This window comes from Equus quagga, chromosome 12 (assembly GCF_021613505.1).
Source record: "Equus quagga isolate Etosha38 chromosome 12, UCLA_HA_Equagga_1.0, whole genome shotgun sequence".
NCBI lineage: Eukaryota > Metazoa > Chordata > Mammalia > Perissodactyla > Equidae > Equus > Equus quagga.
Window position 1 is genome coordinate 85,177,833 of NC_060278.1, and position 15,291 is coordinate 85,193,123.

At 45.1% G+C, this 15,291-nt stretch overlaps 1 protein-coding gene across 2 annotated transcripts in view; it reads left to right on the top strand.

The window, feature by feature from the left end:
* Positions 1 to 6,219: 6,219 nt before the first annotated feature.
* KIF3B (kinesin family member 3B) overlaps positions 6,220 to 15,291 on the top strand; it is a 36,593-nt gene continuing 27,521 nt past the window's right edge. The window contains exons 1-2 of one of the 2 annotated variants that reach the window (XM_046678750.1): positions 6,249 to 6,329; positions 7,428 to 7,509. The gene's annotated coding sequence lies outside the window, so the exon portion shown is untranslated. Of the gene's footprint in view, positions 6,330 to 7,427; positions 7,510 to 15,291 lie in introns of both variants that reach the window. The other variant, XM_046678751.1, reaches the window with a different exon arrangement.

The window sequence follows — 15,291 nt, forward strand, 5'->3', positions numbered from 1 at the left end:
CCACTCTCCTGGTTACTTTCAAATATGCAATGCAGTGTTATTAACTATAGTCACCGTGCTGTACCTGACATCCCCATGACTTACTCATTTCGTAACTGGAAATTTGTACCTTTTGACCCCCTTTGCCCATTTCACCCAGCTCAGGAAACCACCAGTCTGCTCTCTGCATCCATGAGCTTGGGGGTTTTTTGTTTTGTTGTTTTTTTATCTGTTAGATTCTACATATAAGTGAGATCACACAGTATTTATCTTTTTCTGTCTGACTTGTTTCACTTACCTTTGTAGTCTTTTTCCATGACTCTTTTTCAGTCCTCTTCCCCAAATGGTATTAAATTTCCAAGAAGACCCAACTCTCTTAACCAGAGGACTCCTTACATTGGCAACTATCATCTCCCTGGAGGACGCCATGGCCTGGACCCGGTAAAGGAAGGAAAGAGACCCACCATTTCTAGAGCACCACTAAATGCCAGGCATCGTCCACATGGTATCTCAGTTAACCCTCACAGTGAACCTGAGCAGTAGCATGCATAGCCCCATTTTGCAGGTGAGGAAACCAAGTCCCAGAGGGGTAATGTGACTTGCACTGGGTCACTCAGCTATCTGGTATGAAGAGGAGCTGGGATTGAAACCTATGGCCATCTGGACCCCACAGTCCATGCTTGTCAATTTTCATAGCCCTGAGCTGTGCTGTCTAATACAGTAGCCACTAGCCACGTGTGGCCATTTAAACTTAAATTAATTCAAGTTGAATAAATAAAATTTAGTTCCTCAGTAACACTAGCTACATACAAGTGCTCAATAGCCACATGTGGCTGGTGGTTACTGTCTTAGACATCACAGATATAGAACATTTCTACCATTGTGGAAAGATCTGTTGGATAGCACAGTTCTGGAATGTTGGAGAAGAAAGGAAATTTGGTGATTTTACCCTTGCATGGGGAGCCAGGCCATCTACCATTGGTCAGCCCTGTGGGGAGTCCATCAGAAGTTACTTTCCCTGGATGAGATCATGATTCAACCATCCGTGGGTTTCAGGGCTGTGTCTTACCTTTCTCCTGGTTGGGACTGTAAGCTGGCTCCACTTAGTACCACCCACAATAGGTGCCAGCTGATCCCTTCCTTCACTTCCCTTTTGCCCCTAAACCCCTAGGAATCCATTGCCACCCTCTGTCACAGGGGATTCAGTATGTCCCTGGCCATTAAAATGGGATATCCTCATGCGATAAGTCAGATGGGGACTGAGCAAAATTTCATGACACAGTGGGCTTCATTCTAGCTGGGTGGTCACTGGGTGACATGCTTGATGCTTGAGAGAGGTGTCCTTATTGAGTGACAACAAGGGGGAAGACTGGAGGAGCTCCTTGGCAAAGGGGATGTCTGGTTATAATGGGAGATTTTTCTCCTGCCTTGCAACAGAATACCTTTCCTATGTTTGGGGAATTCTCAATTTTGTAAATGAAGGCAGTCTTCCTCCCAAGAAAGAAGCCAAAATGTCAGATGTTTGCCTTCAGAGCTTCCACTGCAGGTAGGAGATAGGCATGTGTTCAAGGCTCAACCAATCAGAGCTTGGGTTACAAAGAAGCTGGGACTGTGGGGGATCCTCATGGGAGGATGGGTGAGAGTTGTGTTGAGATGGTGCCTGTGGCTGGCTGGCCATAGTGAAAGCTGGGCATCCACTATCCTCACCAGTAGTACATGGTCCCACATGATCTGGCCTCCCTCATTCCTGGCCACTTCTAGAAACTTCCTGGTGACTTTTTAAACTTCCCATTACCCTTTTAATAAATTCCGTTTGTGCTACCATCAGTCAGAGTCAGTTCTATAACTTATGATGAACTGACACAATGGTGCTACGACAGATGGAATAGAATTAGACTAGATCGTTCTAGACTGGAGTTTGCTCTGGTGGAAGCTGAGGGAGGGTCTCTGCTGTGATCCACATGATCTCTCCACATCAGGATCCCTTGTTCCAGCCTCACTGGCCTCTTTGCCCTTGCTGTGTTCTCACCATCTCTCCCCTCCCAGAGAATCTCCACAGTCAGGATGTTGAAAGCCTGCTCTGACTTGTCAAGACTTCTTCCATTCCCTGAGTCTCCTCTCCAGGATTTTGGGGCTCAGAAAGACCTTTCCCTGTTTTTCTGCTGAAACAGCTCCTCCCTGAGCAATAAATACATCACAGTCCAAGTTGGATAGAAAAGGGGTTACAGAGTGAAAAGGAAATGGAAACATACTGGTAGTACATCAAAAAATTATCCCACCATACCAGGGTGACCAACCATCCCAGTTTCTCCAGACTGAGGGATTTCTTGGGACATGGGAATTTTGGTGCTAAAACAGGGAAAGTCCTGTGCAAACGAGGATGAGTTGGTCACCCTACACTTTGGTACAACTACTACTAATTCTCTTTCTCTACACAGCTTTATACAGCTTGCTAAGGACACAGTCAAGACTGGACCCTCAGCAACGGTGCCTTATCAGAGCTTTCTTTCCTTTCTGATAAGTGAAAAAAAATCTCAATGTTGTTTTTTCATTTCTTTTAATACAAGTGAGCAGAAGCATCTTTTCATATGTTTAGAAGCCATGTTTTCTATTCCTTTCCTTGGAACTATCTGCTCATACCCTTTTACCTGCCTGTTTTGTTTTTGTTTTCTTAAACTATAAAGCAATAAAGATATCCAATTAAACATGAGGATTGATGTTATGTATTTATTTTTTTCCCCTAGAACCTGACTTATATGACAATAAGGAATAAAAAAATGTAGCAGCCCACAATGCTAATAGGACAGGAGGGAGACAGAGATTTTGGCAAGCTTTTGCAGATAGAGACAGAGGGCAAGTAGTAACTGACTTAACAGGGAGAGGAAGTTATAACCTATGTCTGTAGAGGGCAATAGTGGTGACTGAAAGGAAGCCCAGAATCCTTCCAAAGGAGAGGCTGATGCTAAAGTCAAGGAAATCTCCCTGAGAGTAGAACAAAAAAGCAGAAAAGAGGGAAAAGAGGAGAAAAACAATGAGAAAATTAGGAGCTCAGTCTACAAGGTACAGCTTCTAAAAAGAAGTTCCAGAAAGAGAACAGAAAGGAAAAAAATAGAGAGGAGAAAATTTTCAAAGAACTAATATAACAAAATTTCCCAGAATGGAGGGATACAAGTCTCCAGATTGAAAGGGCCCAGCTAACACAACAAGTGGGGAAAAATGCTCACTAAGGGGAATCATCATCAAATATCATAACATTGTGGATAAAGAGAATAAACTGAAAGTTTCCAAAGATTAAAAAAAAGAACTAGTTATTTACAAAGGAACAGGACTTAGAACAGCATTAGAGCACAACCAGAGGACCTACAACTAGAATACACAACTATGTACTGGGGGGCTTTGGGAGGAGGAGGAGGAGGAGGAGGAAGAGAAGGAGGAGGAGGAGGAAGAAGAGGAAGATGAAGGAGGGGGAGGGGGAGAGGAGAAGGGGAAGAGGGGGAAGAGGGGGAAGGGGAGGAGGAGCAAGAGGAAGAGAAAGAAGAAGAAGAAGAAGGAGAAGAGGATTGGCAACAGATGTTAGCTCAGGTGCCAATCTTTAAAAAAAAAAAAAGAATAGCATTAGATGTCTTAAATCTAGATACTAGAAATCGGTGATGCAATGCCTTGAAAATTCCAAGAGACAACATATTTCAACCTAGATTTCTATACCCTGCTAAACTATTAGTCAAGTATGAGAACAGGGTAAAGAGTTATTTAGGAGCCAGGCCTGATGGCCTAGCGGTTAAATTTCAGTGTGCTTCACTTCAGTGGCCCAGGTTCAGTTCCCAGGTGCAGAACCACACCATTCATCTGTCAGTAGCCATGCTGTGGTGGCAGCTCACATAGAGGAACCAGAAGAACTTACAATTATATACAGCTATGTACTGGGGATTTGTCAGGGGAAAAAGGAAGAAAAAAACAAGGAGGAAGATTGGCAGCAGACGTTAGCTTAGGATGACTCTTCCTCTGCAAGACAGAGAGATTTAGACAGAAAAGGGCTAAATATATTTGCTTCCGTGCACCCTGTCTCCAGAACCTACTGAAAGATGTGCTACAAAGAGAGAAGGGAATAAATCCATAAACCAGATGACATAGAACCTGGGCAACAGGGACCCCAATGCAGCAGAAGGACTTAGGAAAGTCCAAGGGTGGAGAGTTGTTAATTAGGCCTGGGGACCACTGGTCCAGAATAGAGCTGAGGTTTTCAGGAGGGAAAAAAAAAACAAGGGGCCAGCCCTGTGGTCGAGTGGTTAAGTTCACGCACTCTGCTTTGGTGGCCCAGTGTTTCGCTGGTTTGGATCCTGGGCGCAGACCTAGCACTGCTCATCAAGCCATGCTGAGGTGGTGTCCCACATAGCAGAACTAAAAGTACCTACGACCAGAATATACAACTACGTACTAAGGGGCTTTGGGGAGAAGAAGAAGAAGAAAAAGAAAAGATTGGCAACAGGCGTTAGCTCAGGGCCAATCTTTAAAAAAAACAAAAAAACCCATGGACTATTTGTTGTGTTTAAGCATCTGGAAAAATCACTGCTAAGTATTTGCCTGATTTATTGGACACATAGAAAAAAAATAACAAAAGCTATAAGGAAAACTAATGAAAATGGAAAAAAATCAAGGCAATTACTACAGAAAATAGCAAAAGATGTGGAAGAAGTGAAACATAACACAGTGAAACACAAACACATGTTATTTGACTCAGTAGAAAACAATATTTGTAGTCATTTTAGGGTAAACATGATTTACTGACAACTATATTGAATAATGTTGGGTAGGGACATAGGGTGGGTTAACAGGGGAAGGGAAATGAACGGGGACCCAGAGAATGAATCAGAATTACATATCCTAGTTGGGACCAGCTAACTGCTGTAACAAAACCCCTCCACATCTCAATGACTGAATCCAATAAAAATTTATTTTCTTGTCCAACTTGGATGATTGAGGTTGGCTGGCTTCCTGGCCAGCTGTCTCCTAAGTGGTGTCTCATTGATCCAGGTTCCTTCCATTTTGCAGCTCGGCCATCTCCAAGGGCCCAAAGTCCTTTAAAATCCCTCTCTTCAAAATAAAGAAAGTATGAACAATTGTATGGGAGGTTTTTATGGGCCAGATCTGAGAATAGCATATATCATATTCACTTGGCCAGAACTTGATCTGAACTGCAAGGAAGGCTGGCAAACATAATCTAGTTGTGCATCCAGGAGCAAGAAAAAAGGTGTTGGGGGGCAGGTAGTAATATCTGCCACATTAGGCAAAAGTAGGGTGTGGGTGGAGAAGAGCATTCATTCAACACTCAACACATATTTATTGAGCACCTACTGTGGACCAAGCATGGTTTTATGCATCAGATAAAGTGGTAATAAAGAGATCCGTTGTCATGGAAATTCTGTTGCATGGGGAACAGCAAGTATGAGTTCCTATAGGGAAATGGAACCTGGCTTCCCAGGCCAATGTGGTGGCAAAGAGGTTTAGCGATTTTGTAGGAAGTAGCAAGGGCTTTGTATTTGATTCTAAAAGCAGTGGGACTCCATTAACAGGTGTTAAGCAAAGAGTGTGACATGATCTTTTCTACCTTGTAAAATGATCCCTCTGGCCGCCTTGTGGAAAATGGATTGGCAGAGCAGGGTGGGACAGAAGAGCAGAAGCAGAGATCAGATATCTCAGGCAATCTAGGGATGAGGGAGCTGGGCCTGGCCTGGTATGGCAGCACTGAAGATGGAGGAAGGTGGACAGACAGGAGAAATATTTGAGAGGTAGACTAAGAGATACGCTGACTGATTGGATATGGGCGTGCAGGAGAGGAAGAGACAAAAGTAATTCCTAAGTTTTTGGGTTGAGTGACTGGGTGGACCCTAAATGGGAACTGTCTCAGCAGCAGTTTGAGCCTCAAGTCAGAAAATGGCCCTGGAAGCTCTTTAGGAAAGATTACGTGGGGCGACCACGGTCGTGCGTTCCATTTTACAGCTGGGGAAACTGAGGCATGAGATACCAGCGGGTGGATTCAGGCCACGTCGCGCTCGCCTCACGCCTCTTAGGTGGGTGAAGACCGAGGCGTGTTGGGCACCTACTAAGCGCCAGTACCATGCCCGGCCCCGCAGCGCCTTTCAGGCTTCCCCTGTCCGCCGCCCGTGTCCCAATAAAGTTATTGAAATTGACACCGGTTGCTAAGGAAGTGGGTCGCCGAGCCGGGTTGCTAAGGAAGTGAGCGGCCGCCGTCTCTCCCCATCCGGGGCAGCGGGGAATGGCTGAGCCCCGGGTTCGCCGCCGACCCCGCCGCCGCCGCCGCCGCCGCCGCCCGCTTTCGGCTCGGGCCGCAGGTGAGTCGGTGAGCAGCTCGGGCACCCGCGGGGCAGGGTCGATCCCTCCCGCCGCCTGGGATCTTTCCGGAGGCCCGCGCCGCCGCCGCCGCCTGGCTTCGCTGCTCCGCGAGCGGGAGCATCCTCTGCCCTGGCTCCCGGGCATCCTCGGGCTGTCCGAACTGCCTCGACCCTCCTCCGCCGGGCGGAGGTGCGGCCCGTCCCCCGACCCGGCCGCGAGGGATCGGGGTCCACCTGAGGGGTCTGGGACCGTGGTCAAGGACCCAGCTCCGGAGGGAGGCAGGGGAGCGAAAGCCTGGGGTCCGAACCTCGCCGCTGCCCCTGGCTCACTGTGTGACCTTGGGCAAGTCCCTTGCTCCCTCAGGCCTCGTTGACCTGTTTGTCCAAGGAGGGGTCCTAACACTTGCTGCTCAGAGTGGTTAAGATGATGCAGCGTGTATGGTGAAAGTGCCCTAGGTGGGGACAGGGAGAATTCTTTGGGCATCCGGCATGGGGGCCAAGAGTCTTGTTTTATGTCTGAGTGTCTGAGTTTGAGACTCTGCACCTCTATTTAGTAGTTGTGTGGCCTTGGGCAAGTTAATCTATGAGCCTTCTTTTTCAAATGGGTTAATGAACCGCTGTAGGAATCCAACGAGCTTGGCACATAGTGAGTGCTCAGCAAGCTCTTATGAGGCATGTAGGGGGGTGTGGGCAAGGCTTCCTGGAGGGGATGACTCTGACACAGGTGGGATTTAGGTGTGTAGAGCGCCAGCTCATATGGGGGTTCCTCCCGCTGTTGATATCCCCCCCGTGCCTGGTTTTACTTCTCAGTTCCCCTCAGAGCAAGGGAGGTGGTGTGGACTTCTGCAAGCAGCCCTGGTGGGGGAAACCCTTAAGTCAAGTGCTCATAGATGGCTGAGGTTATGGTCTTATTTTCTACTTGGGCCTTGTTGACCCTTCTAGAAGAAAAAAAGGTATCTTTCTGTCTTTTGAGAAGTGCTTAAAACGTAATAGTTATTTACAAGTATATGATTAAGAAGCACTTTCCAGGTACATTATCTCATTCAGTCTTCACACGGACTGTGCCAGGTAGGTGGTGATGTTATCCCTATTTCACAGATGAGAAGACTGGCTCAGGAAAGTGACTGACTTGCCTAAGAGTCTTATTCGTAGTAAGTGATGAAACTGGCTGTGTTTCCAGGTAAATCCTGTGTTTTCTCCCGTATACCCTTATGTCTCTGATTTCTCAACAGTAGCTGTTACAAAGCCACAGGGGTATTCTTTTGTTACTTCTAACTGCTGTGACTAGAGGCTTTTCTTCCAGTGGTGAGGAAACAAGATCTCATATAAAGTTTCATTTAAATAGATACCAGCCAAAGTGTGGACCTCAGAAAAGAGCTGGAATGTTTAAAAGGGGGCTTCCCTGACCCTCAGTCCCCTCCTCTTTAGAGTGAGAAGAGTAGGCTACAGGATATCTGAAGGCCCTTACAGTGCTGTTGTGCAATTCCGATGGCATGTTAGTGGTTTAAAAGCATGGAGTCAGGCCGCCTGGGTCAAATCTTGCCTCTGCTACTTCCAGGCTTTGTGCCACTGAGTTATTCACTTCACCCCTTTGTGCTGCAGTTTCCTCGTCTGTAAAATGGGGATAATAATAGTATCCACCATGGATGGCTGTTGTGAGGATTTATTTGAGTCCAGTACGTGTTAAGTGCCTGGCATGTTTGGTAAATGTTAGCTGTTGTTATTTGGGCTAAATGTAGCACCTGTGCTATACTTGATATTCTATTTATGGTTGGTGAATGAATACATTAAAGGACGTACCAATAATACCAGGTCTGTCAACCTCACAAGGTCATTGCAAACTTGAAACAGTAGCTGTCACAGTATTACATGAATGTCAGTATTATTACAGCGTTGCCCCAGGAACCTGCAATCCCGTGCCAGAATGGGCTGCAAAGAACAATGGAAGCTGACTGTAGGATGCCAGGTTTGGTAGCCCAACTTCCAGCTCAGTAAATGTTTGCTAAGTCCCTTTATGCCAAGCACAAGTCGGGGGTGGAGGGAGAGGGAGAATGGAGAGGTGGGCCGACGTGGGGGTGGAGGCGAGGCCTCAGATCATATAGGGCCTTGTGGGCTAGAGTAAGGAGTAAGGATTTTATTCTACAAGCAGTGGGAAGCCATTGAAGGCTTTAAGAAGGGGAGTGACATGATCTATTTTTTGTTTTTCTGAAAAACACTTTGGCCTCCATGTGGCTAATGAATTTCAAGAGATGTAAGAATGGCAGCCAGGAGAGTAGTTAGGAGGCTGGGTGAGAGGTGATAGTGGCCTTCTGGGGGGTGGCGGCAGTGGAGATGGTGGAAGGGGATGGAGTGGGGGTGTGTTTTGGAGGCAGAGTCAGCAGGATGGTGCTTGAGGGGAAGGGCTAAATGAATCAGGCTGACTCCTGGGTTTTTGGCCTGAGCACTTAAGTAGATGTTGGTGGTGCCATCTGCCTCTAGAAGGATGAGAGAACTTTTTGGTAAGGCGCCCTACGAGGAAGCATTTGCTATGGTTCCCTCTGAACGCCTTGGAGGAGAGGCACAAGGTATAAACGTCATACTTTATAGTCTGTGGGGGGCTGATCCCAGATTATGCTGAAGGAGGACAGCCAGGTGCGTCTCATCGACGCTTCCACCTTGGACAGCCGTAAGCCCTGCTGTCCTTGCAGTCTGGCTCTTTGCCAGCTTGTGGAGTGGTAGCTGTGGGCCTTGCCAGGGCAGTGCCCATCTGTCTCGAGCTCTTGGCGTTGGTGTCCTGACTCGAGATCCTGGCTGATGAAGGCTGGAAGGAGGCTGGCCAGCCCTGGGAGAGAGAATGGAGTCACTCGTGAAGCTCACTCTGGGTGCCTCAGATGGCCGCACTCTGCCTGCCAAGGTGCTTCTCTCCTTGGCCATCGAATGACATTTCTAAAGTTTTGGAGCTTTTGATTTGGGAGTCCCTTGAAAAGCTGTCGTTTTCTGCCAGAATTCCTTAAGGATCCTTGAATGGAGTATCTCTTCTGAGCGAGGGAATTCAAGCCTTCTTTTCGTGTATGCTAATAATTGCTCTTGTAAATTTAGGCTTTACAGCGTTGTAAATTCAGCATTATGAATAGTAAAACTGATAATCCTACCACCTCCACTTGTGTAGCTTTGTTTGCAGTCTAGAATGCTCTTTCCTGGGCATTCTCATTTACTAATGTTCAGTCAGTTGAGATCGGGTGGAATATGTATTATCCCCAGTTTCCAGATGTAGCACGAGTTGCTGAGAGGTCGTTCGTTTTTGTCAATAATGTGAAGCATTTGCTTCATGCTGGGTTAGGTAGATCCTTGCTGCTCAAAGTGTGTTCCGCTTGACAGAGGCATCCATGTCACCTGGGAGCTTGCTGGAAATGCAGAATCTAACCCTGGATCTAATAAAACAGCCTGCATTTTACCAAGACCCCCGCGTGTTTCCTGTGTTCATGAAAGCTTGGGATGCACTCATTTGGTAATAAGTAGCAGAACTAGGACTTGCCAGAAAGTAATGGGAATAACTGACATTTATTGAGCCAAGCACTGTTCTAAGCATTTTACACGTTGTCTCATTTATTCCTTGCAGCAACCCTGTAACATGGGTACTGTTACGAATCCCACTTTCCAGAGGAGGAAAGTAGAGGCACAGAAAAGTCAAATCACTTCCCCAGATATGCTGAGTCCCAGTCCGTTGCTCTTTCTACCACTCGCTTGTTCATCTGTTTTTCAGGTGGGCAGTACCTCCCTGATGTCTTGTCAAAGGCCTTTCTCTTCTGTACCTGGATAACTAATTTTAAGTGCTGATGAAAAATGTGACTTCAAAGAATGTTTGAAGGAACCAGGGGAAAACCCTTGAGCTATTTTAACGGAACTATGGGTGTCGGTTACTTGACTGATAGGCAACAGGCAGATAGCCAATTCGTAAGATAGGCAGCCTCTCACAGTTCTTTGCAGTCCTTTGGGGGCTGAACCAGCTGAAACAGGTAGGGACTGTGAGCTGTATTCTGAGTCATTCAGCCCTAAACTGTTTCCTGATTCTGGTGATAGTGTCTACACCCGTGAGAAGAGGGTGGCTGAAGGCCTCTCCTGCCCGCTGATTAATTGCACATGATTCAATTTTGTAGCGAGTGCCTCAGTTCTCCCTCTCTGCCCCGTGGGGTCATTATTTTCCTTTCGGCATCTCCTTTTCTCCCCAGAAAGATTTCTTGGGCAAGGCCTATACCATCACAGGAAGTTCTGGTGTGAAAAAGCAGTGGATCTGGGTAGGGGCATGAATTCTTAGAGCAATTCTGCCACTTGCTGTGTCACTTGCGGGAAGTAACACAACCACTCTGGCCCTCAGTCGCTATATATGCAAAATAAGGACATGGAGCAGTCTTTGAGGCTCTTCCTGCCCTGCCTGAAGGACTGAGCTGTGCGTTGGGTGATATTTTCTTCTTCCTTGGTGACTTCATGCTGGGCTTTCTCCAAGACCTTCCGAACTGGGGTTTTTAGAACCTATTTCTTGGCAGTCTGAGATCATTACAATCAGCTCATCTTATCAGCATCACACATCTGCACTGCAGCTTGGGATGTTCATGTTTAAGGTTCAGTTAATCATGGTGACACATTGCGTCTCCTCACTTTGTCACACTGATTGCAGACATTGAGCTCTTCAAACGCAGGCAGATCTATCTTTAGGATGCTGATTTATTTAAATCCTAGTTTGCATTAGAGAGCACCAGTCATCATTGTGGTGGGTGTGGTTTTATTTCTAAAGTTTTTGGCAAGATATTTGCAGCACTTGCATTTTTCATATTTGAACATAGTGTATAAACGGAAACGGGTCCTAGTGAAATACAGATAGTAGTAGATTATTGGGAGTTGAGACTTGATGTGCTGTTACCCACTCTGGGGTCCTTCACATCACCTTGAGCAGTGGTTTCTGGAAGGGCTTGCTTTTGGGCTTTCATGTGTGACAGAAATTAAACAGAAGCTAAAAGCTCCTAGCACTGCCTCCGACAGCTTAGTAGGCTGCAGTCATCATTACTTTAGAACACATTTCAATAACCTAAGCAAAAAAAGAAATCTAGTAAATCATAAAAAATTCCATCCAGGTAAGATAAAATGTCAGCTTAAGTTACTTAAGATAACCACAAGAAGATAGTTCTTGGTGGAAATAGTTACTGGTTTTGCAAGATCTGCAATAACGAGTCAGATTCTATCCTCAGAGATATATAGTGTTTTTCCTTCCTCATTTCAATTGCCAGCATTTTTTTAATAGAATTTTTTTCGTGATTATAAAAATAATGAATTTCCTTTGAGGAAAATCCTGAAAAGATAAAATAAGATTCACCTTAAGTGCGACCACCTAGAAATAACCCCTGTTAACATCTTAGTGTCCAAAGACAAATATTTTCCTGAATATATTTTATCTTGTGAATGTGCAGTTCTTACCTATTTCCCCTATTGTTGTTGTTGAGGCTAGTTTCAATGTTTAAATGCTTATAATAATGCTACAGATAACATCTTGAGGATTATCTTTGTGTAAACCTTTGTCTGCATTTCTAATGATTTCTTTAAACTAGATCCTTTAATTGTTAAAAACTTTTCATTATAAAGGCAGCCTCCTTAAATAATGTTTTTTTTTTAAAGATTTAATTTTTTCCTTTTTCTCCCCAAAGCCCCCCAGTACATAGTTGTATATTCTTCGTTGTGGGTCCTTCTAGTTGTGGCATGTGGGACGCTGCCTCATCGTGGTTTGATGAGCAGTGCCATGTCTGCGCCCAGGATTCGAACCAACGAAACACTGGGCCGCTTGCAGCGGAGCGCACGAACTTAACCACTCGGCCACGGGGCCAGCCCCCTTAAATAATGTTTTTAACAAGGCATTGTCTAATCAAAGTTGAAAAGGCAGACATTATTACAATCTAGTGGGGAGGGATTACCTGTGAAAATGTTAGCCTAACTCACTTTCAGCTTACCGGTGCAGAAAAAGCCAGATGTATTTTTAGGTAGATATACTCGAAGTGTGTCTCCCATTTTGCATTTGGAAGTGTTCACTTAACATTTCGAAACTATTTTTCCATGTTTAATAATTATGAACTAGTAAACTTTCCCTAGCATTGGGCATTTAAGTTGTTTCCAGCTTTTTATAATCATATATAATGCTGTAGTAAACATCTTTGCTCCTCCCTCAGCCTCATAAGAGAACACTTTGAAATAAATGGTTTGGGAAAAGTTAGAACTTTAAACAGTTCTAAAGGAGAATGGTGTATTTTCCTTCTTAAAGTTTGATTAGGAGCCTCTAAAAGTATCTTTAAAAAAAAAGCTTTATTGAGATATAATTCACATACCATAAAGTATCTTTTAATAGTTTTTCTAAGTCTTTGCTGCTTCTCCTTAATCTGTTTTTCTTTCTGATACAGAATTCCCTATGAGTAGGACCCAGAGTGTGGGCCTTTAGCATTTGAACCCTTCATTCTCTAGACAGGCTGTTGGTTGGTGGCATTAACCAGAAATGCCGTATGTCCATTATCAGTTTTGTGAACTGTGAGAGCAAGCATATCATTACGGAATTGGACGGTGAATCATGACAGTTCTGGTGGACTTTTGGAGAGGGATTTTTTTTTTTTTTAAAGATTTTATTTTTTCCTTTTTCTCCCCAAAGCCCCCCAGTACATAGTTGTATATTCTTCGTTGTGGGTCCTTCTAGTTGTGGCATGTGGGACGCTGCCTCAGCGTGGTCTGATGAGCAGTGCCATGTCCGCGCCCAGGATTCGAACCAACGAAACACTGGGCCGCCTGCCGTGGAGCGCGCGAACTTAACCACTCGGCCACGGGGCCAGCCCCTGGAGAGGGATTTTTGAAAAGTATTTAACTTATCATATTACTGAAATAAATCCTATGATTTATCAGAAATTCTGTTTAATCAACTTTGGGAACTGTTTACTGTAAGGGTAGCAGGTGTAGGCAGAACTTCTCCAACATTAACGTCCACACAGGCGTCACTGGGAATCTTGGTAAAGTGGGGTTCTACTTTTAGGGGTCTGGCTAGGGTTAGATTCTGCAGAGCTAATCTAGGTGGAACAGGACACGATTTTAGGTAAGACTCCAAGACAAGATCCTAAATTCTGTTGAATGACATAGTGAGAGTTACTCCCTTTTAAACTCTTCTGGTCTTTCTGACTGTCAAAGAGAATGTTTGTTTGGTTCCAGTCTATTTCTTAGCTGTTTCTTGCTAAGTTTGCTTCTAACCAAGAGAGATCAGGCCTCAGGCCTTAGATGAGCTACAGTATCTAGCTAGAATTCAGTAACATTGTTGTGTGTCCTCATATGTATTTTCAGTTACCTTCTATTTACAATAAATGATACTAATTTTCCATTCATAGTAGTGATATAAAGTTTCTTTTGAAAATAAATGTGTTAAAAGAAAGTAGGTTTAAAGAAAAACCTTAAGTAAATAATAGTACAGGTGGTACATGGATATGGCAAAAATTGTGAAGAGATAATGGTAACTGACGTTTAGGACTTGCTGGTATGGAGAAAAGGCCATAACTTGGGAGCCAGGTAGACCCGATTTCTGCTTGCTTTGCCACTTATTAACTCAGTGCGCCATGGTGCTTCCCTCTGCAAGTCTCGGGGCTTTTCTCGTGTAAGTTGGGTCAGGGCAGAAGCACCGACTGTAGGCCAGGCGCTGTAATGCTTGTCTTCCTCTCTTGTTAGGGATATTCTTCGTATTAGTGGTATTCCTATTTTACAGATGAGGAAATAGAGAGGTGAAGGAATTTGCCTGGAGTCTCAGAGCTGGCAATGGTAGGACGAGGTTTCAATCCTAGATGTGTCTGAATCGCTTTTTCATTATTCCAGGCCGCCTCCCCCTTTTAAATTGAAATTTTGCTGTGGTTCTCTACCCAGCTGAGTGGCAGTCTGATTAAAATGAAAAGTCATTGAGCACACCCGTGTTCACTACAGCATTCTCACAATAGCCAAGAGGTGGAAGCCACCCAGATGTCCATGGACAGATCATTGGATAAAGAAAATGTGGTTCATACATAACAATGGGATGTTATTTAGCCCTTAAAAAGAAGATCTTGTCACATGCTACAAAGTGGATGAAGCTTTAGGTCGAATGGCAGTCTCCGGGGGCCGGGGAGAGGGGAACTGGGGGGCTGTTGTTCCATAGGTATGGAGTTTCGGTTTGGCAAGATGAAAAAGTTCTAAAGATTTCTTACACAACAGTGCAGATATAGTTAACACTGCTGAACTGCACACTTAAAAATGGTTGAGGATACATTTTGTGTGTGTGTGTGCATGTGTTTTACTACAATTAAAAAGTTCTTAAAAGTTAAAAAAACGAGGAAAGAAAGAAAAGCCATTGGTCAGAGGGCAATTTTTTTTTCAATTTGGAAAATCTCAAGTATACATACAAATAGAATAGTACAATGAGGGGCCGGCCCAGTGGCGCCCTGGTTAAGTTCACATGTTCCACTTTGGTGGCCCGGGGTTCGCCGGTTCGGATCATGGCACCGCTTGGCACACCATGCTCTGGTAGGCGTCCCACATATAAAAAAGTAGAGGACGATGGACACGGATGTTAGCTCAGGGCCAGCCTTCCTCAGAAAAAAGGGGAGGATTGCCAGCAGTTAGCTCAGGGCTAATCTTCCTCAAGAAAAAAAAAAGGGGGGGGGCCAGCCCTGTGGCCAAGTGGTTAAGGTCGTGAGCCCCACTTTGGTGGTCCAGGGTTTCGCCTGTTCAAGTCTTGGGCGCAGACATGGCACTGCTCACCAGGCCATGCTGATGCGGCATCCCACATGCCACACTAGAAGGACCCACAACTGAAAATGCACAACTATGTTCCAAGGGGCTTTGGGGAGAGAAAGGAAAAATAAAATCTTTGAAAAAAAAAAAGAGTAGTATAATGAACCATGAACCCGTTACCCAGCTCCAGCAGTTATCAGCACATGGCAGT